Raw genomic sequence first — 25,659 nt, 5'->3', positions numbered from 1 at the left:
GAGTCCTATTCAAGGGCCTCTGTATGGATCACACAGGACAAGAAAATAAATGACCCCATTACCTCTTTTCTGCTCCCTCTTACTTCCCGGGTGTTTGTTTGTTTGTTTGTGTTTTTTGACCCTTCAATGCATCATACGGAATAAGCATCCTGAAGGAAGGGTCTGAAGTGGGAGTGAGAGTCAAGTTCTGGACTTGAAAGTCAGGCACCTTACCAGAGAGGTTTCCACCCCACACTGGCTCCAACCATCAACTCAGACAGCTGAAGAGTGGGGGCAGGCAGACAAGATGGCTATTGGTGTACCCAGAGTCCAGACCTCAGAATGTACTGAAGTGGGGCCTTCCTTTGAGAACTCTTCTTTTTGGCCCCTATCCTGAGAACTATCAGTTCAAAAGACCACAGATCCCAAGGTTGCAGGAAAGGATTATTTTCCTGGGACAAGGAACTGTGGAGGATGTTAGGGAAGCTAAAACCCGAATCTACCGATGGCTTCAAGAGATGATGTGTTGTATTTTTGAAAACAGCAGGAAGGATTCACACCCTACAACAGACTCCCACATGGGAGATTTATCAAGGGGAGGGGAGAGAAGGGGCAGAGTTGGGGGCAGAGTCCTGCCCCTAGAAAGGACAGTAAAGGAAGAGAAAGAGAGGGAGGTGGGCAAGACCCACCCTTTTATTAGAGAACTGCACACAGGAGGTGCTCTTAGTGGCTGCAGCTGAGGTCTATCCTGTCAGGACCCTAAGGGCAGGCCAGCACAGATGCCGGAATGCTAACAATGAGGAAATGAGTGTTTTCTTCCTGAGTGATAACTGATCTAATTATGTTGATTAGCTGGGAAATACGGTCCTGGTATAAATACTGTGTCTGCTCTGAACCTCTCAGTTGTGACTTGAGAACTCAGTGTGTAAAATGTTAAGCCATCTCTGCATCTGCATCACTCGCTTATAATGAGTTGGGGGCGTCTGTGTGGGCAGAAGACAAGGGGATAAGGTTGCCCTCCACTCTGGCTTCCAAACCTCCAGTGAGAGTCCTCTCTGCTCACACCATTGGCATCCTCAAAATGTGGACAGAGGGTTCACATGCTGGGAATAAAAAGAGAAAAATGAAAAACCATAAAAAGAACTACACGCTCAAGAGAGTGAGACAGGACTGAACAGGCCTGAAGGGGTAGGTGGGAGGGGCACGCAGGTGCAGAACCATCGGGGAGGAGGGTAGGTCAACCTGACCACTGCTGAGCTCCTGTTCCTGTTCATCTCAGACAGAGAGGACATGCAGACCAAAGAAACGAGTCCCTCAGATGATGCTGACTTCACAGCCACCTTTCCCTGGGTTACTTACAGGGACATGGGCCATCTTCACCAACAGAGCCAGCCCAGCCTGGCTGACTGCTCATGAGGAATGCATCACTGGGGTCCCATGAGCACCTTGCAGGCAGCTGCACCACCGAAGACCTCCCCTCCCTCTTATAGGACCTCTGGGGTGGGGGGACTGTGGGTCTTGTGATGTTCATAAGCCTTGTAAGTCTCCTCCCTTCCCCCTGCAGAGAATGTTTCCATCCAGGGAAACAGCTACACACCTGCTTACCCTCTCCTTCATCCTTGCAGGAAGATTCAGCGCTCAGGGGCTCAAGAGGCCAAGGGAAATCTATTCCTAACACCATGTTTCTTGAGCAAAAATAGGTGTAGCTAGGGAGTGTGGGAATTGGAATCAGGGGCTGTGATCTGCCAAGTGCTTACTCGGAAACAGCCAGTGTTGTGATGGGCATCCATCAACTCTAAGCTTACTTCGGGGAGTTGAGTCCCTACATGATGGCTTGCCGCCACTACCCCAGCAGTGCTGGGCCACTCCAACTGGTCACCGTTTCCCCATGGCCTGGGTTCTGCCCTCAGATTCCAATCATTGGCCAGCTATACACCTCCACCGTCTATGTCTAAATCCAACATCATGTCCCTCAGCCACAGATGACAAATGAGTTGAGCATCCCTGATGTTCACCATAATGTCATTTAGCGTCACACGGTGTTGTAAATCCCAGTGAAAGTTTCCTGTCATTTAGGATCATGGAAATTAGGGTGGATACTAGGAGGGAATTGGGATACCTCCCCACCAATGTTAAGATTTCCACTGCCCCCAAGTGCTGCTAATGAGAGGATTCCGCCAGGCTGCATAACCTCCAATTCAGCACATTCCCCCATAACACAGCCTCTAAAGACCAGCCAGTTAAGAGCTTTTAAAAGTACACACTACCAGAGCTTGAACGACAGTTCAGCAGTTCAGAGCAATGGTTACCCTCGCAAAGGACCCAGGTTTGGTTCCCGGCACCAACATGGCAACTCACAACCATCAGGTACTCCAGTTTCAAGGTATTTGACACCCCTCTGGCCTCCACAATAGCCAGGCACAGTCTTGATCCACAGAGAAATGCATGCAGGCAAACACTCATACACATAAAATAAAAATACACATCACCAAGCAAGAATTCTGCTGCCTATCTTGAAAGTTAATCTTACAATGAATCTCAAACCTAAACATTTGTACATAAAAGACAGTCGGCTGTACTGTAGATCTTTATGGTGTATACCCATCTATCACTAGTTCCTTATATCAGGAGATTGAGGGTAGGAATGGGTATGTGGCCTGCCAGCAAGGGAGTGGGCTAGGAAAAGATGCTTTCTCTCTGCTCATGTTCTGTTAATCTGTAATAAGTTACTTCAGTGTAAATGTATATGGGATATTGGGATGGTTTTGTTTTGAATCATGCAAGAGAGATAGGGCTGGAGAGATGGCTCAGCCGTTAAAGGCTAGGCTCACAACCAAAAAAAAAAATAATAGAGATGAGAAACATGCTACTGGTACTCTGTAGGAATTTAGCAAAATCACTGTATGGGATAGAGATTAGAAGAATAGAATATATATATATATATATATATATATATATATATATATGAATCCTTTTAGAAAACAGTTGTTTTGCTGAGGGGGCCCTGCGTCCATCCCATGACTTTGGTCACAAGACACCACAGGCACACCTTGTGTTATTGTACATTGTATATTGCACACAATGCTTAATACTACAGTCATGGAGACAGGTGGTGCTCCCCTTCAGTATGACATGTAAATTAAGTTAGGGACCTTGATATGAGGAAATACTTTATGTTACAATCTATAAATATGTTTTTGTATGGCTGTGCCCCAGAAGCCAGCCAAATCCACCCAGCTGAATCCAGCCCAGTCAGTCCATCAGAAGAGGCTGGTGAATAAAGAAAGAAACCATCAAAAAAATACACACTACCATTAGCAAAAGGGCCCTGACTTGTTCCAGACTAGTGACATCAACATAGAAAACTAAAATAAGTCCTAAGAGAGGTCATCTGGGGGCTAGTAAGGAAAGAAAAGGGCATTTTAGAGCTGGGGATGTGGTACAGGGTAGTGCACTTGTCTAGCATGTGGAAGGCTCCGGGTTCAATCCTCAGCACCACATAGGGGAAAATTGGAGAATTTTAGGTCTGGCAAACAGAGCAAGTACCAAGAGAAGATCCCAGATTTGAACCAGCAGAGCTGGTTTAAACCCATTAAGGGAGGAGCCCTTTAATGACCAGGGTTTCTCCTTGGTTTACTCCACCTACTAGTTGTCTTGTGTCCTGTTGTATTGTGCTGTGCTGTCGTGGCAAATCATGAAAGACCCTAACCCTTCAGGTTTACACCCCCCCAAGCCCCAGGAAAATGAGGAACTAAAAATCTAGTTCCAAGGGCAAGCTGACTCAATCATTACTCAATCACCCCTGCCACAATGTAACAATGTAAAGAGATTTCTATTAAGAGATGCGCTCAACTGTGACTGGGATAGTTGCAAATGTTTCAGAAAAGACCACTGTAACCTTTGTGTAACTCTCACTCCCACCCTGATACCCCCCTTGAGGTTTCGGGAAGAATGTACATGCAGACGTGACTGTACCCCCTCTGTGATCAGACCATGATCTTGAGAAATTAGCCTCTAAACATAAATCAATCGAAACGAAATTGTATGGGAATTGCAATCTTGTGGTTTTTCCTTTAAAAGTACCCATGTGGCTGCAGTGGGCGCGACTCTTGCTCTCAGGACAAGAGTAGCCTGACTGTACAGCCGCATCAATAAACCTCTTGCTGTTTGCATCAACTGGACCAGTCTGGGTTCTTGGGGCGCCCACTCGAGAAGGTAGTACCCTGGGTCTGGGGTCTATCATACTCATATCCAAACAATAATAATCTGTGTTCCTACACCCAAGGATTCCACAGTGTACAGTAAATCTTCTTCATTGGTAGGCTGGGAAAACTGACAACCTGCCAACACCTGCCTGGATACTCAACTTCCCCCCCCCCATGAATTCACTGTTACATTCCTGAGAGTTCCCTTACTTAGCTCAGCATCTCCTTTCTACCCCATCTACACATTCTGAATTCAACAGATAGAGTCCTTCTCCTCCTTTCAGTCAGTACTTGATGGGTGTTAGGGAGAAGGCAGGTGTGGGAACCATGGTTGAGGTAGTCAGCCACCGCCACAACAATGCTGCCCAACTATCCATTCCAAAGCCGAGTCCCATGCAGTGATCAGCATCATTTTCATTCTCATAGTTCACCAGGGTGGATGCCCATCAGTGGGTCTAGACTGTGCTTTCTTGGCTCTGCCTCAAACTGTGGGTCCGTCTGTGTTTGTTTGTTTGTTTGATTGATTGATTGATTGATTGATTCTGTCTCTGATTTGGGCTCAGTCTGCTCCTCAATGTTCAATCTGTGGTCCCTGGTGGAGGACAAACAGCTAGTGGGAAAACACCTTCATGACAATGGCAGAAATTCACATGAGGATGTCCAGCTAGGTGTGCAGATGTCAAGCCTCTTCTGTATTACATGCTGCCACCTCATGGGGAAATCGAGTCACAGGACAGAGCCCTAGACAGTGGTTAGGAAGCATGCCCTCCTCTCATGGGGAGATCTGGAAAGAGGCCAGCTCTCCCAAAGCCTTGACTAATCATGGTCCAGGATTGAGGTCTATAGTAAATCCTGGTGGAACTTCTTGATTTCCACATCTATGAACTTATAAGACAAAACTTCTGTCCCTCCTGGACCCCAAACACAGAGGATGTACCAGAACAGACTTCCTGCAAAATACCTGTGCCTGGAGATCCAGCAACACAGAAGTGCACAAGGTCACAGATGCAGTCCACAGAAACTTAGCTCTAGGTAGACGTAGTCACAGTGCCTGCTACCTTTCCCACAGTGGGATTCCTCTTCTACATGCCACCTTCAGTATACTCCAGCATCCCACAAAACCATCTGATATAACAAATTACCTCCCAACTAGGAGACCCAGACCAACAGGTAAGCATCCTGGGATTCAGGATGTTCCCTGGTTAGGCTCTGGCCATGCCACTGAGGTGGCTCCCATCGTGTTCTGCATGACACTTGGCTCCACACTGAAAATGCACCATCTGTCTTCACAGTTTCCAAGGAGGTTGTAGGAAACTACGTGCTTTTTGATGGCTGGGCAATCCTTTCAGCTGCTCCCACCTGTAGAATGTTGCTGGCCCAGAGGTCTTCTCACCTCTGGTATCCTTGGTCCCTTCTGTCTGGCTTGCTCACACTTCTGGAAATACAGCCTGTGATGGTGGATCTTAATTGTCAGCTTGAAGGGATGGAGAAAATGCCAGGACATTAGTTTATTCAGCTCTGAGGCTGACCATGAGGCGGTCCCCAGAGATCACGGTGGCTCTGACCTAAAGAAGGATTCACCCCTCCATGAACTCACCATAGGATGGAGTTAGTGGAAGGTGCTGAAACATGGGTGGTGGGACCACGCTGTAGGAAGTAGGTCATAGGGCATGTCCTGGCATTATATCTTGCCCTGGCACCTTCCTGTATTCCTGTTCTCTGGCCACCATGATATCAAATGTTCTGCTCTGTTCATGCTTCCCATTCCAGTCATGATAGCAGTAAGCCCGTGAATCATAAGCAGAGCAAACCTTCCTCCTTTAAGATGCCTTCCTAGGATATTTGGACGCAGAAGCACAGAAGCCTGGCTAATACAGGCTCTCAGGAAACTAGTGGGTTGCTTATGAATTTGGTTCTATTCCCAACAACAACCACCACACTCCTCTTTGATATTCTTTTCCCTGGCTCAACTGTAAGTATTTGGGCACATCAAGTTCCTATGGGATCATACCCTTATCTTCCTAGGAACACCTGTCCAATGAGAGGATCTAACTGGTACCACCTTGGTGATGTCATGGTCTTGAAAAGGGGTTTTTAAGCCACACAGTTGAGTTGCTCTTTTCCCTGAGGTTGTATCTGTGGAAGGCACCAAGTTTCCTTTGTCTTAAACTGATACAGTAATTTTGGATACATCAATTTATTTTCCCAACTATGCAATTTCTGAGTAATCCATACCATCTTTGAATTCTGCTTATAAAGCAAGCCAGTTCTCATCTGAGCTCAGATCTTTTTTAGGACCCCTTGCCAAAATGCAGCCTGCAGCAAGTAGCTTTTGCCAAACATCCCCTCCCCATCTCTGCACCATCAAGGACATTTTCTGCTTTCCAGGCTTTCACAGGCTGCTGTCTTCCTGCCCTCAACAGTAGCTTCCTCTCCACTCCTGAAGCTGATAGAACAGATTGCTTACCACGCACCACTGCACAGAAAGCCATGTATTTTGGGATGTGTCCCAGCAAGAACCCCTCCACACCCCCACTTCAGCATTTGGCAGTCTTAGTCACAGGGATGTTGTACAACAAGCCATGAGGAAGTCTGGTGTCACAAAACACACCCATCTGCCATAGTGCCCATGAGTCTGCAGTTGGGATGTGAATAGAATGATCTAGACTGGGCTCTTTGTCAACCAAAATGGTGACATAGAAATGAGTTTGTTCAGAAATAGAAGAGAAATTAGAATCCAGGATACACAGAATCTGACAGCCCAGGGCACACTCAGGTGAGCAAGGGAAAATGAGGGTACATACACTATTTGAAACAATTATCCAAGTATCAAAGACAGGGGCTTGTGATGAGGTGGTGCCTGTCCACAGTTGAACAGGTAGACCATGGACAGGCATCTGCCCAGAAGTATTTCCTGTGTAAGGTTTCAGTGTGCTTCATGCAAGGTTGTGAATTCAGAAAGACCTTGCTGTACTTTCAGTCACAGGCATGGGTATATGTGGCAGCCCTTCTACATGGCCTCCTCACTCCTTTTCATTAGGATTTGGCCTAAGTGACTCCATTTTGGCTCCAGCTATTTCCATGGCTTGGAGCTGCTGTACCAATTCACAGGACAAGCAGATGTCATGATAACCATGGAAGTGCCAGGTGACAGTCTTACCAACTGGCCTACCGCCCCGCCTGTATCACATCTTTGAACACCCTTTGACCAAAGCAAACAATTCATGCTTCAGCCACTATCAGTATATGATTCTCAGCTGTCAATCACCCTTCCATGTTTACTCTGCCATAATGAACCTGGTTCATGACAGAATGACGTTGACAGTCGTTGCTACAAGAATGGTCAAGGAACAGGGTAGCTTGCCAACCTCCCCAGGAACGCCCGCTTTCCTGGCTGGGGATGGTTGTTCAGTAGTGTACACTCAATTCTGCTGGTGCTCTGCTCAGGCACATACCCAAAGAAGCAAGTCCCTTGGAGACCTCACAGCCCTAGCCAGCCTTGTAACCATCCTCTGCCTGCCACACTCAGCCTGCTCCACTGAAGCGCTTGGTTCCTGGACCCTTTGTGGGAATACTGCAGCCCCTGGTCTCACTTTCTCAAGGTTCACGTAATCTATACAGGATAGTTCCTGCTTGCTGAGAAGCTGTGACCAAGAATGGCTGGTAATTCGCTAATAACTCTTCCCCAGCTGGATGTGAATGGATGAGAAGACTTTGAGGCTTTATTCAGCCATGCAGAATAAATGAAATCATGTCATTTTCAGGATTGTCGTACGTGTGAGAGACAGAGACACAGACAGAGAGACAGAGAGACAGAGATAGAGAAGGACAGAAAAGGGATCATGAGAAGTGAGGAAGCCATCCTAAGGGGGGGAGAAATGAAGAGGTAATGGGACATGTGATAAGAAACCAGGAGGTACAACTAAGTTGGGGGAAGAAAGGGAACACAGTGGAAGGCAGTAGGGTGTGGGGAGGAGAACAAAGTATAATTATCCATGAATATAGATGCCATAATGAATCCCATTACTTTGTATGTTAACCTAAAAATAATAATTAAGCGCAAACAAAACCCCTTTCCCCAAAGTGAGCTGAACCTTTGCATCAGAGGGGAGTCCCTTCCAACTCTGGACTTGCGTGGGCCCCTTGCCTGCTGAACCCATTACCATTTGCTTTGCAGCTTTATTCTCATCTTTCTTAACGTAATCGTTCTTCCTATTAAATTCCATGTACTTAATGACTAGGTTTCTGTCTTCAGGTCGTCTGTGATTGCTACAATCAGCAAAGCTTGAAGGAGAAGACAGGAAGAGTGTCTCAGTACTGGAGAAGAAGCACAAAGCTCAAAGTATTTCCAAAGAGAGGGCAAGAGTCTGGCAGAGAAGGGACGGGTTGACAAATGGGGATTAAGGATGGCTGAAGCTAATGAGGATATACCTGAATCAAGAAAGCAAAAAAACAACAAAAAGACACCCACAGGGGGCACCTGGATTTGAACCAGGGACCTCTTGATCTGCAGTCAAATGCTCTACCCCTGAGCTATACCCCCTGGCTTGAGAGACACTATAATTTATAGCCTTTACCTGAATGGGATACTATTAACAGGGCAGTTCTGCAGGCCCTGGATTCATCTTACCCCAAGCTCTGCTTGTCTTTCCTCCATTCATTCCTCTGTCATGTTCATTTTCAGCTTCACCCCTCTGGCATCACTCTTGCCAGATGCAAGCCATCCATCCAGTTAGGACATCTGGTTGTACTTGAATTGTCAGCAGGCAAAAAAGCAGCCCTGTGGGAGGCTGAGGCAACTTTTGCAGCCTTGCTGCACCTGGCTCCCAACTCCCCATCCTGCATGGGTCATACCCGTCTTCTCTACCCTGAGCTAACCTAGCTACAGTGATCCAGGAAAGAGATAGTTGGGAATCTATCTAGCATCATTATGGTAGAGGTAAGGAGAAGTGGTCAGAAACTAGATGTATTTTGAAGTAACATGAACAGGAGTTGATAGTGATTTGGATGCTGTCTTAGTCAGTGTTCTATTACTATGAAGAGACATATGACCATGGCAACTCTTAGAAAGGAAAACATTGAATTGAGGCTTGCTTGCAGGTTCAGAGGTTTAGTCCATTGTCATCATGGTAGAAAGCATGGTGGTATGCAGGCAGACATGGTGATGGAGAGGTAACTGAGAGTTCTACATCCAGATCCTCAGGCAGCAGGAAGAGAATCTCTTGGCTTGGATGGGCTTTTGAAATCTCAAAGCCCACCACCAGTGACAGACTTCCTCCAATAAGGTCATGCCTCCTCATCCTTTCAAATAGTGCCACTCCCTGGTGACCAAGTATTCAAATCTATGAGCCTACGGGGGCCATTCATTCAAACCATCACATGTGCAAGAGCGAGAGAAAGAAAACCATGAAGGGAAGCACTTGGGTCTTGGCTGAGTAGCTGGAAGAACAGCTGCACCATCAATCAGTCCACTTCAGGACATCATGATGGGGGCCATCTGCTACAGAACCTGAAATGATTCACATGAGATAGTTATTGACAACCACACTGAGTAGGCCAATTACAGTTTTTAGTCCTTTTACTAATAGCCAGACTAAGAGTGGGCTCATGCCTCTGAAAAGTCTCTTGGTGCCCAAGCTGAGTGGTACAGTGTTTTTAAAGACAAATCCACAATTACATCACGTTCGAAGAGGGGTTACATTAATGAGGGATTTGGGGTGACCTCTGCTTTCTTTGTAAAGCTTGTTGGTATTTTCCAGATACTACATAATACATCTAGACCATGGCCAAGATTATGGAAAGTCCCTCAAGGCACTGCCAAGGTGAATGTGACTATTGGGGGTAGAAGGCTGAGAAGTGACCAGGCAGGCACTAGTCAAGTTAGGACAGGATGGCATTAACTTAGTCATTTCATTACCCCATTTTTTTTAGTTACCTTTAAACCTTTGAATTTGGCTAAGGGGTAAATACTGAGTCCTGAGGGTCATTAGCTTAACTGAGCCAGTTTTTGTTTGATGAACTTTAAAAGGCAATTTACTTCATTGGAACAGGGAGAATGGCAGCTCTCCTGTTTGCCAGTGGGGCAGCACCAAGGAAAATAAGAGGTCCTCTAGTCCTGAATAAACATGCACTTGGGGAAGTACATGTACAACAATACATAAAACTGGAGTATTATACAGTTGTTCTAAGGTCACACAGTGGGAGAGACTGGCGGTACAGGTAAACCTGGTGATTTGAAAGAATATGGCCCCAAAAGGGGTGGCACTATTAGGAGGCCTTGTTGAAGTAAGAAATGTGTCACTGTGGGGGTGGACTTTGAGGTCTCTTTTGTTCAAACTTCACTCACTATGACACTCAGTCTATTTCCTGCTGCCTGCATATCAACATGTAGCAGCTCCTTCTCCAGCACCATGTCTGCCTGCATGCCCCCATGCTCCCTGCCATGATGATAATGGACTGAACCTCTGAAACTGTAAGCCACCATGTTGCTGGAGAGCTTCTCTCCAGGTTCCACCAAGCCCCGCAGTCCCACAATCCACGTATAAAATAATCACTCAGACACTTATATTACTTATAAACTGTATGGCCATGGCAGGCTTCTTGCTAACTGTTCTTTTATCTTAAATTAACCCATTTCTATAAATCTATACCTTGCCACATGGCTGGTGGCTTACCGGCGTCTTTACATGTTGCTTGTCCTGGCGGTGGCTGCAGTGTCTTTTCCCCTTCTTCCTGTTTCCCCAATTCTCCTCTCTCCTTGTCCCACCTATACTTCCTGCCTGGTCACTGGCCATCAGTGTTTTATTTATATAGAGTGATATCCACAGCACCACCAACTCAGTTAAATGTTTTCCTTTATAAGAGTTGCCATGGCCTGCTGGACAATGGTAGCACATGTCTTTAATCCCAGCACTTGGAAGGTAGGGGCAGGCGGATCACTGAGTTCAAAGCCAGCCTGGTCTACAGAGTGAGTTCTGGGACAGCCAGGCCTACACAGAAAAACCCTGTCTCACACACACACACACAAAAAAGAAAATAAGGAAGAGAGAGAGGGAGAGAGAGAGAGAGAGAGAGAGAGAGAGAGAGAGAGAAGGAAAGGAAGGAAAGAAGGAAGGAAGGAAGGAAGGAAGGAAGGAAGAAAGAAAAGAAAAGAAAAGAAAAGAAAAGAAAAGAAAAGAAAAGAAAAGAAAAGAAAAGAAAAGAAAAGAAAAGAGTGGTCATCGTGCCTCTTCACCACAATAGAAACCATAACCAAGACAACCAAGTTCCTGTTGTTGCAGGGCAGAGGCCCAAAGTACATCTAAAGTCTGAACTGAGAGTCTATATTAAGCCTAGAGAGAAACAATTCTCACAGAACAGCCTCAAATGCATTTTAGGGAGCTTTTAAAAATGCAAAAAAAAAAAAAAACCCACAGAAAAAATACATTCTGATTGGCAGTTGCTGGGGGAAATAAAGCAAGCAAGCTGTTTAACAGAAGCAAAAAACATGCAGTTAGCCTGAGGCATTTTGACCAGAGTTTCTAGAACATGGTTGAGTGCTTTCCTACCTATGTTGGTTTGAATATAAATGCCCCCCATAGACTCATGAGTTTGAATGATTGCCCTACAAGAGTGGCACTGTTAAGAGGTGTGGCCTTGTTGGAGTGGGTGTGGCTTTGTTGGAAGAAGTGTGAATTTACTATGAGGGTGGGCTTTGAAGTTGTATATGCTCAAGCTACACCCAGTGTGCTACACAGTCTCCTTCTGCTGCCTGCTGGCCAAGATATAGAGCTCTCAGCTCCTCCAGCACCATGTCTGCCTGCACACCACCATGTTTCCTACAATGACAATAATGGACTAAACCTCTGAATCTGTAAGCCAGCCCCAATTAAATGTTTTCCTTTATAATAGTTGCCATAGTCATGGTGTCTCTTCACAGCAATAAAACCCTGACTAAGACCCCATGGGACTTTTTCACAGCAGAGGTAGAAAAGGGGAGGGGGGTCAGTTTCAAACTAAACCAAAGATGGCTCCAGCTGAAACAAGATGGAGGAAACTTTGCCTTGTCACACTGTGGGAGCTAAATAGGCTTCTGAGTTGGGAGTAACTGTAAGACTAGTACTACAAGAGACAGAAAAGGGGGCAGATATTTAACCAAACAGGAGTTTTATTTGTGAGAGAGCCTTAGCCTGAGTGGATCTGGTCCAGGTGAGATAGTTCATTTCCAGTCCTGGTCTGGACCAGGCTTGGCATGGGAGTGATGAATCCAGCTGTGATTCCATCAACCTCGACTGTATGCTGATTCCATCAACAATGACTGAGCATTGTCAGGATGGCAGTGTGGGGCACTGTCCAGGCAGGTGCCAGGTTTTTTTGTTTTTGTTTTTGTTTCAGCTTTAGCTTTTTGATGTATACTTGGTCCCTGGGTTCGAATGAATGATAGGGCACCAAGAAGGGAACCAGAAGGGTGTTCAAACCCTGGAGTGGCCTGTAGTCTGGACCTATTTGAGAAATGGGAGTACTTTAAAAGAAATTTATTGCTATTTTTTTTAATGATATGATCTCTTAAAATGGGCAAGGGGTAGCCTTTTAAACCTAATCTCATGGAGAATGAATTTTGTCTAGTAAAGGGTGCATCATGCTCTAAGAAGGTCCAGGGGTAAAAGATTGGGCCAATTAATTTTTTAAAATTAATTAATTAGAGAGAGCAGACTTAGTAGTCTGGTTCATGCATTTGACCTGTCCAGCGCTCTGAGGTCGATGGGCACAGTGGAGCTCCCAGGTTACGACAAGGCCTTCCTGACCATCTGAGATAGGGTCAAGTAAGGAAGGTCCTTATCTGATCTAACCGACAGTGGAAACTGGAACCTGGGAATAATTTCACATAAAAGAGTCTTGACTGTTGCCACAGCAGTCTCTCTCTGGGTAGCAAAGGCTTTTTACCCATCCTAAGAAGATGTCTAAAACACTAACACACTTTTACCTGGTGTAAGGAGGCTTTACCTCCATGAAGTTGACTTTGTTTTTACCAGGGGCTAGTTTTCTCAGATGAATGGCAGGGACTCCTATTGTCCCTTGCTTTGGGTTGACTTGTATGTAGGAGAGGTGCTGAGAGGCAGCCTAGATGGCCATCTCTTGGAGACACAGAACCTGGTACCTGGAAGATAATAACTCAGTCAGTCTGGTGGCTCCCAGACGGGTAGACTGGTGCGGCTGATGCACCAAAAGGCTTCTGATGGCCTCAGTCAGGGTAATTCTTGAGGTTGTCAAGATCCGCCATCTAGCCAGATCCTGTTTTGTATCCTAGGAGCAGGCCTTGTCCACTTTTCCTGGAGTAGATGGGTTGGGGAGGAAGATGTGGATCAGGAAAAGCAATAAACAAGACAGAAGGGAGCTCCACGGCATTTCTGCTGCTTTCCGGGCTGCCTGGTCTTCCCTCCAGTTTCGTTGGGCTTCAGGTGTATTGGCTGTTTGATGCCCCTTGCAATAGATAGCAGCCATCTCCTCCGTGAGCCAAACCACTTTAAGGAGAGCAAGAACTTTTTTCTTTGTTTTTAAGTTGTTTTTTTTTTTTCAGTCAATAGACCTCTCTCATTATAAGTCATGGCATGGACATGAAGGATAGCAAAAGCATACCTGTTGTCTGTATGTTTACTGGGTTGTCCTTTTTCCAGCCTAGGGCTTGCGTGAGAGCAATCAGCTTTGCCTCTTGGGCTGCAGTGTCCTGTGGCAAGGCTTGTGTCCATACGGTGGCCCATTAGGTTGCTGCTCCAGCCTTCCTGACTCCGTTGATGATGAGGCTGTTTCCATCAGTAAACACACAGACCTGTCTCAGGTAGGGGAGTGTCCTGGAGGTCTGGGCAACAGGCCTAAGAATTGTCCAGCAAGCCCTTGCAGTCATGGAGGGGGACCTCAAGGTCATCATCGGGCATCGATGTTGCAGGGTTGAGGCTCTGTACAGGAGCAACAGTGAGATGGGTCGGATCAAGCAACACGCTCTGCTTTTGAGTGATGTGGGCATTTGACATCCACCAGCCATTTGCCCCTCTTAGGGAGGTTTTCATGACATGGGGAGCTGTTAAAGACAGGCTCTGGCCCAGGAGCTGGTCAGCTTCCCTTACTAGTATAGTAGCTGTGGCACAAAGGCAGGATGGCCAGCTAGAGGCCACCAGGTCTAGATGCTTAGACGGAAATGCTACAGGCCTCCACCAGGGTCCCAGGAGCCGAGTCAAAATGCCCTTTGCAGTGTCCTAAGTCTCCTGAATGAGAAGGTGGAATGGTTTGGTGACATCCGGTAGGCTCGGAGGTGGGACTCAGGTTAGAGCCTGCTTTCATTGCCAAAAGCTTGTTCCTCTGTTTCAGTCCATTGCAATGACATAATAAAGGGACTGGGCTATTTCAGCAAACCCAGGCATCCAGAGCCGTAACATCCCACCGCCCCCCAAGAATTCTCCTGTCTGCTTCTTGATTTGGGGAGCGGAGGCTTCCTTTCAGTCAGCACTGAGAGTTGGCCATTGGATCAGTCCATTCAAAGGCAAACACAGACTGACTCACTGGAACCAGGGAAATGGAACAAAAAGCATCCTTAAGGTATAGGACTATATAGACTACATAGGTCTGACGAGAGACTGAGCAACGTGTATGAATTTGGAATCATAGGATGAATGATTTCAGTCCTTTTATTTATCTCCCAGAGATCCTGGGCTGGCCAATAGTCTGAGGTCCCTGGTTTATGGGCAGGCAAGAAAGGCATATTCCAAGCTGACGGGCATAGGGTAAGGACGTTAGCTTCTAACAGCCTCTTGATATGGGAAGTCCAGACTTTTGGTTCATAGGATATTTCCAGACCCTTAAGAGTGTGGATATAGCCAATAGATTTACCACAACTGGTGGGTAGTGTGCTGCCAAACCTGGAGGATGTGTCTCATCCCAGGAAACTGTTGTTTCAAGTCCTGGAGCAGGGTTCCTGTGTCTGGATTTGTTTCTGCTGTGGAGTCTGGAAGAGCTAAAAGACATTCTTCAGACAGAGAGGCAGTTAAGCTGAGTTGGGAGATGGGTGCAAAGGAAATTTTAGTTTCCTGAGAAGTAAGGTGATGACTGTGCCTAACTTTTGTAGAAATCTCTGCCCAGAATGGGGACAGGACCATCTGGGACCACCACAAAGGAGTGGGTCACTTGTTTGTGACCTAGACTAACTGGCCCCATTGAGTTTCTCAAAAGAGAAACCTCTGTACCACTGTCTACCAAAAACTTGGCTACCAGTTGGGTGGCCTCCAACTGATGCAATGACAAAGAGCTCTTGGAGGCCTAAGATGGTGGGATCCTGGCCCCTTTGTTTTGTTCAATGTCCTCTCTTCTTAAGTGGAGAGGGCCATTGCTCTCCTGGGTTTGGAGGTTGGAATGTCTTTTCCTAGTGTCCTTTTCCTTGAAACACCAGCACATTGATCTCTTTCTGGTGGGGCCATCCACCATTTCCCCATTTTTTGGTTTTGTTTTGTGGGATTTTTTTTTCTTTCTTTTTTTGGACATAAGTAGTGTAAGCAGTAGGAAGCTTAGAGTGAGGAGACTGGAAAGCAGCCAGCATGTGTAGCTTAATCACAAGGCAGCTTGTTTTTGTCTTTTAGTATTTGGGCTGTTGTAAACTTCTGGGGCCACTCTGATGAGCTGAGAGGTATTTATTCCTGCAAAGTCCTCTAGCTTTGGGAGTTTTGTTTTTGGGTGTCCAGGGTTGATTGAGTGACAAGCTAAATTTAATGTCCTAATATTAAATGGAGCCCATGGATCAAAAGCAGTATACATTTTAAAATTTTTTTGTAATTGTTTGAGAAATGTCCTAAGATGCTCTTTTGAACCCCAAAGAACCTCTGTAGTCTTAGACAAATTAGTGGGTTTTTGAGCTGCACCCTGAATTCCAGTCATAAGGTGCCAATGAAAAATGTCCAGGGCCTGGAAACTGCATTAGAATTGGTGTCCCAGTCAGGGCAGTTGGATGGGAAATTTGTCTCAGTGTCCATACCAGTGGCTTGAAGCCAAAATGCTCCCCCCCCCTTTTTTTTTTTTTGCCTCTGTCACAATAGTTCCCTTTTCTCTGAAGTCAAGAGTCAGAAGTCATTGATAGGAGGTAGTGGGTGTAGAGAATGGAGTCCAGAAGGTCTCTTAGGGCTTGGGGCCCATCAGAAAAAGGGGAGTCTGGGTCTTCCAGTTATATAGGTCTGAAGGAGAGAAAGGATCATAGATCAGAAAAGGGTGATGCCCTTCCTCATGTCTTTGCCGCTGCCCCAGGAGGGAAAAACAGGCCAGCGACAGGGATCCCAGCAGCAAAGCACAGCAGCCTGCCCTCCATCCCTGAGGAGCCTAACCCTGGCTGCCTCTGGCTGCCCTGGCCTCAGTGCAGAGGGGAGAGCAGCAGCCTTGCCTGGGGTTCAGCTGATGCAGCAGGGGTGGTCCAGGACCTGCCACGGGTCTTCCATTGTCTGGGCACCCAGGATCAGGCTGGACCAGTGGAGGGACTAGAAGTTTCCTGTCCTGGAGATAAAAGGAGTAAGACTTTTTATTTTTGGTAGGCAAAAAGATAGTTAATAGCGGGGCAGTGGCGGTGGTGGTGGTGGTGGCGCGCGCCTTTAATCTCAGCACTCAGGAGGCAGAAGTAGGTGGGTATCTGTAAGTTTGAGGCCAGCCTGGTCTACAGAGTGAATTCCAGAGCAGCCAAGAGACCCTGTCTCAAAAAAAAAAAAAAAAAAAAAAAAAAAAAAAAAAAAAAAAAAAAAAAAAAAGACAGCTAGCAACAGCGTACAGAGGTTGCCACCTAGTGTCAGAATTCAGAGACACTGACAGAATTTTAAGTAAGTCAACCAGAGCAAGTACCTCCCAGCTCCTTTGGGGAGAGAGAACAAAACAGAAACACCAGCAACAAAATCAAGAAATGAAATAAAAAACTTCCTCGGCCAAATTGCCCGTCACAAGTCACCCATTGATACAGTTAGCTGGCCATTTATTCCAGCAAAACCGAAGCCATATCTCTTGGGAGACACAGACCCAGGATGCCGGGTCCCAATCTAGCGTGGGAGGACTGGGGGAGAAGTTACTGTCAGAGCTCTTCCCCCCAAGTTTTCCAGACCATAAAAGGGCTCCCCGAACGGGCATATCTTCCGTGATCTCAAGGAAGTCCCTTGGGCCTATCCCCCCTTATCCAGAAGAAGACGATCCCCAGAAAAAGGGCCTACTCCTCTTAATTAGAGGAGTTCCTGTTGGGCCTGTCCCTTTTAGTTATAAGGCTCCCTGTGGGCTCTTCTTCCTCAACCAGAACCAGACCCGAATTCAGTTACAGACTGACCTCTGAGAAGTGTCCTTGTCAGGAACACGGCAGGCACTCCAGACCTCTCCAGACTCGGTGAAGGGGGTGGGGGTGGGGACTAGAATGTTTGCCAGGGTCGCCTCCCCTGCAACCTCTCCCTGGCAGGGAAGGCCAGGGGTGAGGCTGAGTCCCACTGGGTGTGGCAGAGTCTCCCTGGGGCCGCCAGATGAAATGATCCATGCAAGACAGTTATTCACAACTGTGGCGATGAAGCCAGTTAAAGCTGGTGCCTCTGAAAAGCCTCTTGGTGCCCGAGTTGAGGGGCACCGTGTTTTTAAAGACAAATCCACAATCACAGCAGTGTTTGAGTGGGGCTTACATTAGTGAGGGGCTGGGGGCAGCCTACTAACGTCTGCTTTCTTTGTAAAGTTCAGCTGTATTTTCCATAATACATTTGAACAAAGGTCATGGGCGGTCTCAAAAGTGTTACCAAGGTGGATGTGGCTGAGGAGGGCAAAAGGCTAAAAAGAAACCAGACAGACACAAAATGAAATTAGGAAAGGAGAGCATTACCTTAGTCGTTTAAAACCAAACGGAGATGCCCAGATGAAGGTGGGGGTTAAAGGGATACTGTGTGACGAGACTTTTCCTGGAGAGACGCAACACACACACCTACTCACCACAGGTAGGGAGTCCATGACAGACACCAAATCATGGATATTACCAAAGTCCAACTTGGTGAACCAATGCGTTTAACTGGGATTATCTACAGGAATATGGGTGAGAATTACAGGAGCAGAAATGACTCAGAGGCAGCCAGCAGTGGTGACATCTCACAAAAAGCTGGGAGCCTGCAGCACACTGCGTATGCAGGCAGTTCAGCAGGTTGGAGAGTGTCCTCTCACATGAGTGAGTCAAACCTCTTCCAGGCAGGCCAGCTGGGTGAGTCTGAGAACGACCCTCAGCCATCTTCGCTGCTTACTCAGGGAGGGAGGGACCCAGTGAATCTGGTCAGTTTCAGGGACTTCCTGAAGCTATTTTGAGTTGTTTACCTTCTGCTTAAGGCGCAGGATGAAATATTTCATTATCAGAGGAAACTGCTGCACAACAGTCCACCCCTTCCTACAGCTCTTAGATTCCTTCTGACCCCTTTTCCCCAAAGACCCCTGAGCCTTGGGGGCGGTGGCAATCGATGTTCATCTGTGTCCTAGCTGCAGTCATTTGTTCTCAGGATCTTCACCGGTGGTTGTCAGTTGAGGCTGACAACAGTGATCTATGGGTGTAAGCACGAAGGTTTGAGATGCATCACAGCCATCCAGTAAGATGATAGAAGTTGCGTCCCCATGGGGACCTATAATCTTCCCAGCCACAGGTTTTTGTCCTGGCTTATAGCACTGGATGTGAATCTCCCCTCGTAGAGCAGGCCTACATCCAATTGGAAGACATGATATTTTTCCATGATAGTGGAGCCACTATTTTGCAAGCAGGCACATCCTGTGTGGCATGTTGGTGCATAGCACTGGGGTTTTCGTTTAGTAACAGCATGGCCTCTGGGAGGGTCTTTTCCCACCAATGTAGTATACTTTTTTAATTCTTTCCCCTTTTTCTTAGCCCAGCCCCAGTAGGGTTGTAAGGTAGCTGTGAGTACCATTGTACCTGGTTGTCTCTCCAGTGGCTTTGCAAATCTGCAAAGACAAAAGACTCAGAAATTAGCATTTTATCATCAATATAACAAAACCTTTTCCATAGGATAGGCAGGACAAGGCAACATCCTGACCCACCGTCCCACAGCAGATAGTGAGGTTACGAAGATAACCTGGTGAAGCACTCTGAAAGTCTGTGGCCAAGTGTTCTCAGCTGTGTCAGGTGACCTCAGAGGCTGACAACTAGGAAGACACTAAAGTCAGACCTAAGCAAGGTCTAACACAGTGTGGGAATGTTCTGTCCATTTGTATCAATTACTTTCTCCACAGATCAAGGTTAGCTACAAAGCATGGGCAGAGGCGCTAACTTAATTAGCTCCCTATAATCCCCAATCATTCTCTCTGAGCCATTATGTTTCCATATTCTGGAGTCCTTCCATGGAGCCTCCCTACATTTTCCCATGCCTGATGAACTCAGTGGGCCTGACCTAGTCTACTCGGCCTTACACAGGACCAAGGAGGAAGAGGACCCTGTTCTCCCCTGCTGCATCTGCTGGATCCCTGGGTCTGAGAGGCTCTGGGTTAGCAATGTAGCTGTTATTGGGGGAGTTCCTAGCTGAGCAAACCATCCCCACCCCTAGCATCACCTTTACCAGAAGGAAATGTACCCTCCTTGACCTGGGGCGGGGGAACTGCCTGCTCCTGGGTCAGGCTTGAGTGTCTTTACCTGTGTTGTTCTATCTTCTGTGAACCACCCCTTGGGCTGAAAGCCACCCAGAAGCTCCTTAGCACACAGTTTAGCTTTCTATCAGTTTTTTCCCTTAGGAATTCCAGCTAGATCTTGCCACATTTGTCTTGCAGAACCCAGACAGAGCTCTTCCTTTGCTTTGCCTTTCCCTGGACTCCTCTAGGCTGCCCTTGAACTTTACAGACACTTTGCATGCTGGTCTACCAAAGCCTTTCTTTATACAGAGCTTACCCTACCAAAGGCCTCCGTTCAAGCTCCATACCAGCCTTGAGGTCCCTGCTAGCTTAGTCTTTTCTTTAATCCCTCTATGAACATACTATCTGGCCCAATGAACTGCGGTTTAAACACAGCTTTCCTTATTCCTAGTTCCCTCAATAATCCCTTTCCCTCCTCTATGGTCCTTTATTCCCAGACATTGATGTGGACTTCAGTCAGAGATAACCAAGTGTCCCAATGGCTCTGAGAAGGCAGTCCACCAGGGACTGATTTCCCTCCTGTTGTCTCAGCACTGTTTTGAGTTATTTACCTTCTGTTTTAAGGAACTTCCCTGAAAGGTGGAATGTTTCTATCTTGGAGGAAACGCCTGCACAAGGGAAGTCCTGGCTAATGACATAAATATGAGGGTCACAAGCCCATCACATCCACAGGACAAAATGTGGTCACTGAGGAGGCATGAGCAGAAATGAGCAATGGCCTAAGGACTAAGTCCTGGGCCCTTAGATATTCACAAATTGGGGTGTTGAGAAGTTACAAGCAAAAGAGACAGAAAAGTGGGCAGTGAAGTAGAAAGAACATGAGGAAAAGCATGAGAGCCCTCAAGGCAATGGAGGCAGGCCCTCTGGGAATGGACTCAAAACCAAGAAAAGGTCTAATGAGATGATGGAAGGTTAGAGAGGTGATGGACAGCCGATGGTGCTCTCCTGAGAAACTTTCCCTGCTCCTGACAGGTGAGTCATGCCATGTGCTCATGATGCACCTGTATCCCATTGCACATACTTGACCATAATTACTCCAAACTTGAGACCACAGTATCTGTCTTTTAAGTTGAGTAGAATCTGTAGAGTCATATCCCTGTGTGAGGATGCCAAGGAGATTGTTAGTGCTTTAGTGGGAACTCAGGGAAACTGAAAAGACAGACCAGGTTCACAGGATGAGCAGGGGGAGTGGGGAAGAGACAGACTAGGTTTACAGGGTGAGCTAGGGCAGGGGAGACAGACCTCTTCCTCTTAGACTTGAGAAGCAAGACGGGAAAGACAGCAGCATAAGGGTGTGGAGGTGCTCCCACCAGATGGCCTCAGTCTTCCCAGTGGAGGTGCTTCCGTCAGATGGCCTCAGTCTTCCCAGTGGAGGAGGAAGCAAGGTTTTCTAAAGAGAACAAAGGAGAAAGATGACACTTACTAAAGAAGAAAATTAAACTATGAAGCTGGCACTATGGGAAATGAGTGAATTCCAAAGGAATGACATCATTGGTTATCTGTAGTTGAGCCAGTTGAGGTCAGGCAGAGGTTGAATCTTTTGTCTTACTCCATACTCTTGAGCAAAGACTGGCTATCCCACAGCAAAGGTGGAAAAGGTCAGTGGGGTCGTGTATTTATGGCATTAGAAATAAATAGAGAAGACGGTAGAAAGACCACAGGGAGGGCCGGCAAGATGGCTCAGTGAACAGAGGCACTTGCTGTTAAGCCTGACCATGTAAGTTTGAGCCCAAGGACCCATATGGTGGACCCACACAACCACTTGACAGTGACGGTCACAGACTGCGAGAGCCATAACCTCATGCACTGTCTGTCCTCTGGTCTCTACACATGGGTTTTGGCACAGATATGAGTGCACACACAAATTAATGTAATTTACAAAATTTTTATGATTAAAACAATGTGTACCTAGAATTAAGCAGCTGGACTCAATGGTGACTCCAATTTTGTTGACACTATCAGAGCATCCTAATGAGGAAGTAGCCAAACACATGTCTTCTTCTTTCTGTTAGGACTCATCAGGGTGTTGACTTTGGCCACATCAATGTCATAGTTCCTTCACAGTGGTCAAGCTTGTAGGTCCTGAGGACATTCTTATGAGGGTGTTTGTGCTGCCTCCAGAGCCACAGGGCTGCCAGAGGTGGGTGACGTGGGCCTCTTCTCCCCTTTGTGGCTGTGGACAACTTTCGGCACTGCGGTCTAGGCTTCCAAGCCCTTTACTTTAATCTCAGCTTTGCTAGGGTAGGAACTGCCTTTTTCACTTTTGGTGCCATCTTGGCAAAAAGCATAATTTAAATTTTTAAAGAAAAAGAAAGACTACAGACAAAGGCCTTAATTGGTAGGTCCATAGTGGGTCAATGGAGCACAATGTAGCTCTGAGATCATGGGTACATGAGAGAAATTAAGGGGAAACTGGGGGTTTCCATTTCCAAAACAAGAAGATACGAAAATGAAGGAATTGCCTAAGGGAGTTTGTAGTTGAAGATAATGAGAGCATTGGGCATATGTTGTGAGATGATGTTTGTTTTCACTGGCAGCTTACACTGGATTTAGAATCACTATGGAAACACACCTCAGGTGTGTGTGTGTGTGTGTGTGTGTGTGTGTGTGTGTGTGTGTGTGTGTGTTTCCAGAAGGGTTTAACTCAGCATGGAAGACCCAGCCTGAATGTAGGCTGCCCCATCCCACAGGCCGCCCCATCCCACAGACCATGCTGTCACACAGGCTGGGGTCTCAGACTGGATGAAAAGAAGAAAGTGGACTGAGAATTAGCCTCCCTTCCCCTCCTCCCACTCTCTGTTTCCTGACCATGGTTGATGGACTGTGCCCTCAAACTGTGAGCCAAAATAGCCCTTCCTTGTTAATTTGTTTTTAACGGTGCTTTGTCACAGCAGTGAGAAAAGTAACTAATGCAGGTGATACGTTAGGGTTAAACTTGGCTGCAAATTCTGAACTCTCAAAATAACCAGGAACCAACCAAAGGCACAAACAAGCAGACAAACCAGAAGCTTTCTTTTCTTGCATATAAAAGTCCAATTACTGCAGCCCAGCTGTATATATTATGTGGTATATATACTATATAGTCATATAGTAAATGTATATTATATAAATTATAATATATAATTATATAGTACAATTATATCTTTTATTCCTTCCCTTTCCTCCCTCCAATTTATATATATAGTATATATATATATACATACTATGTATTATTTTATATTTTTATTTTGTATCTTATATAAATATCTTAATTTTATATAATATATAAATGCTATATAATTATATAGCATGTGGTACATATAATTACATAGTATGTTTTACATATTATATATGCTACATAAGTATAGTGTAAATAAATATACTATATAAATATACTAAAATCTAAAAAAGTAGAAGAAGTAATTTTTTAAGACTTCCCCAACCTCTTCTAGTCTTCTCATAGTTCATTCTGGCACACACGTTCTCACTACAATTCTCAAGCAAATTCTCTCTTTGGAGAGCCTCTGTCTGTTATCCCAGTTCACAAAACCCAATGAAGCCTTAACGTTAGGTCTTGACATTGCTGAGGATAAAGCAAAGCAAGTGAGGAAAATGTGACTCGAGACCTGACCATAAAATTATCCACAAACTTTAATATGAGTTCCAGATATGGGCAAGGGCATCAGTGAGGATGGGAAGGGTGTGGTGCACAGAGACAGAGACTCCCTTGAAGGAGGAGAGGTGCTGAGGGCTAGCAGAGGAGCCAGATCTGGATCCTCGAGGGACCGTGGATGAGTAGGAGCAAGAAGAGGAGGCACCTTCTCTGCTTGAGTCAGAGGGAAGAGGTGGCCTCTGGGAAAGCTAGGTGTCATGTATACAATGAGGTATAAAAGCAGGGATTCAAGAGAAAGGTACGTGGGCTGGAAATCATCTGTAGAGCAGCTAGAGGGCTGACAGGAGTGGGGAGGACCCTCAGATTTTTTTTTTTAAATGACACATCAAGCCAGGTGGTGGTGCATACCTTTAATTCCAGCACTCAGGAGGCAGAGGCAGGTGGATCTCTGAGAGTTCAAGGCCAGCCTGGTCTACAGAGCGAGTTCCAGCACAGACTCCAAAGCTACACAGAGAAACCCTGTCTTGAAAAAAAGCAAAAACAAAAACAAAAACCTGACACATCTTTTTAGCATCAGAAAGGGCAGCACGGGACTAGAAAGCCACTAGTGCAGACAATGCTCTGAAACCGGAAAAGTAAGAGTCACATCCCTGCAGGACAGAAACACCAGCTTTATGGAAAGGAGAGGCATCTCTGAAGACCAAGGTTCTGTGGTGGCAGGTCCTGTGCTCTTCTGGTGAGAGAGGCCACGGGACACAGAGCATGCACAGCTTAGTGAACCCAAGAGCTGCTTACTGTAGACAAAGCCTCCAGGGACATGAGAAGTGACCAGGCGCTGTCACGAATGGCGATTTCTCTGCCATTCGGTGTGAGATCAGGATGCCCTTGCCACCAAATAGCTGTATTATAAGCACCCATGTTTGACACGTGTGTGTTACAGATTTCTAATGTTTATACAAATCCAAAGAAGCAAGGAATGTTTTCAAGATAGTTCTTTCAAAAGGCCATAAAAGATGATTCGTGTGAAGGATGGCTACACTTCTGAACTATATTCTATCTGGATCCACAATGGATTCTGAGATTTTTCTATCAAAAAGCCATTTGCTCTCCAAAACATAAAAATCCTTTACTCTTTTAGTTTTGGGATGGCCAATATAATTCTTCAATCCCTTCTGCAGAATTTTTCTTTCAAAGCCTAAATAAGACCCAGAATTGCCTTCAACTTGTGTACAAACTAAACAGCACAAAACTTGACTTACCCAGCACAAAGTTGCTATTTAACCCTCTGCAAATTCCCTTGGACCTACAAGGCCTCTCTTACTATCCCAAAGAACCTTCTACCTGGGATGAGAGGCCAGGTCTCTCCCATCCCTGATATAAGGGGAGAATTCACAAACTAGGAAGTCCTAAAAAGCAACTGTCCCCAGAAGATGCTGGAGCTGGCTGCTCATCACACAGATGCTGGAGACATGAGCGAAGGTCCAGAGCACCAGTGCTGGGCAGACAGAGGTGGAGTGGTGCAGCCTGTCCTGCGGAGGCTCCCAGGAAGCTCTGCAAGACTGGTTCTCACTTCCCTTGTGGTCTGGAAGCCACTGGATGATGCCTACACCCCACCCTGGATGTTGTGATTTAACTGTTCTGGGGGAAGGCCTGGGAAGGGGACCTTCTATAGACTCTTCAAGTAATTCTAATTTATTTGGGTGTAAAGAATCACAATAATAAATCTTTAGAATTTATTGGTTCAAGGAAAAAATATTTTAATGCCAGTGTCTATTCAGAAGGAGAAATTAAATGTAGGCTATTGCAATCTTTGAGAACCAGCACCAAGACCTCATCCAGGATTTGCAGAAAAATCCATGAATGTAGCATGAACTAAAGTTTTCTATCTGAGGGGTAGGGGGAAAAAAGCACACGTGTTCTGATGGTAACTTTATTACTTCATCCTGAAATCTCTTCTTCTTTGTCTTTACAGTTATATATTCCCAACAGAAAGCTTTAGACATTATATGAATTATATCTGAGGATCACAATGCATTTCAGGAGCAAATGAAAAGAAGTAATACTGTTCTGATAACATACAAAAAATAAACCTGTCAGCTTTCTGATTAGTGGGCCAACTGTGGCTGTGAAGGAAAATCCAGCTATTTCACTGTCTTGCTGAGGCGATAGCCCATAAAGGGGGTTAAAAAGTTAAACTACTAGGGAGCCTAGAAAACAGAGAAATTGTGCATTGTATCCTATATT

General features: G+C 46.0%; 1 protein-coding gene and 1 non-coding gene across 2 annotated transcripts in view; one reads left to right on the top strand and one right to left on the bottom strand.

The window, feature by feature from the left end:
• The window catches only part of Znf746 (zinc finger protein 746), a 279,080-nt gene that overhangs the window by 173,353 nt on the left and 80,068 nt on the right, over nucleotides 1-25,659 (top strand). The gene's annotated exons all lie outside the window — the stretch shown is intronic.
• On the bottom strand, nucleotides 8,656-8,727 carry Trnac-gca (transfer RNA cysteine (anticodon GCA)). Its single transcript has one exon. It is a non-coding gene; the product is annotated as a tRNA-Cys (tRNA).

Source organism: Peromyscus maniculatus, chromosome 3 (assembly GCF_049852395.1).
Source record: "Peromyscus maniculatus bairdii isolate BWxNUB_F1_BW_parent chromosome 3, HU_Pman_BW_mat_3.1, whole genome shotgun sequence".
In the NCBI taxonomy this organism is placed as follows: Eukaryota; Metazoa; Chordata; class Mammalia; order Rodentia; family Cricetidae; genus Peromyscus; species Peromyscus maniculatus.
The sequence above is the reverse complement of the archived record's forward strand: the minus strand, read 5'-3'. Positions and strand labels throughout refer to the sequence as shown.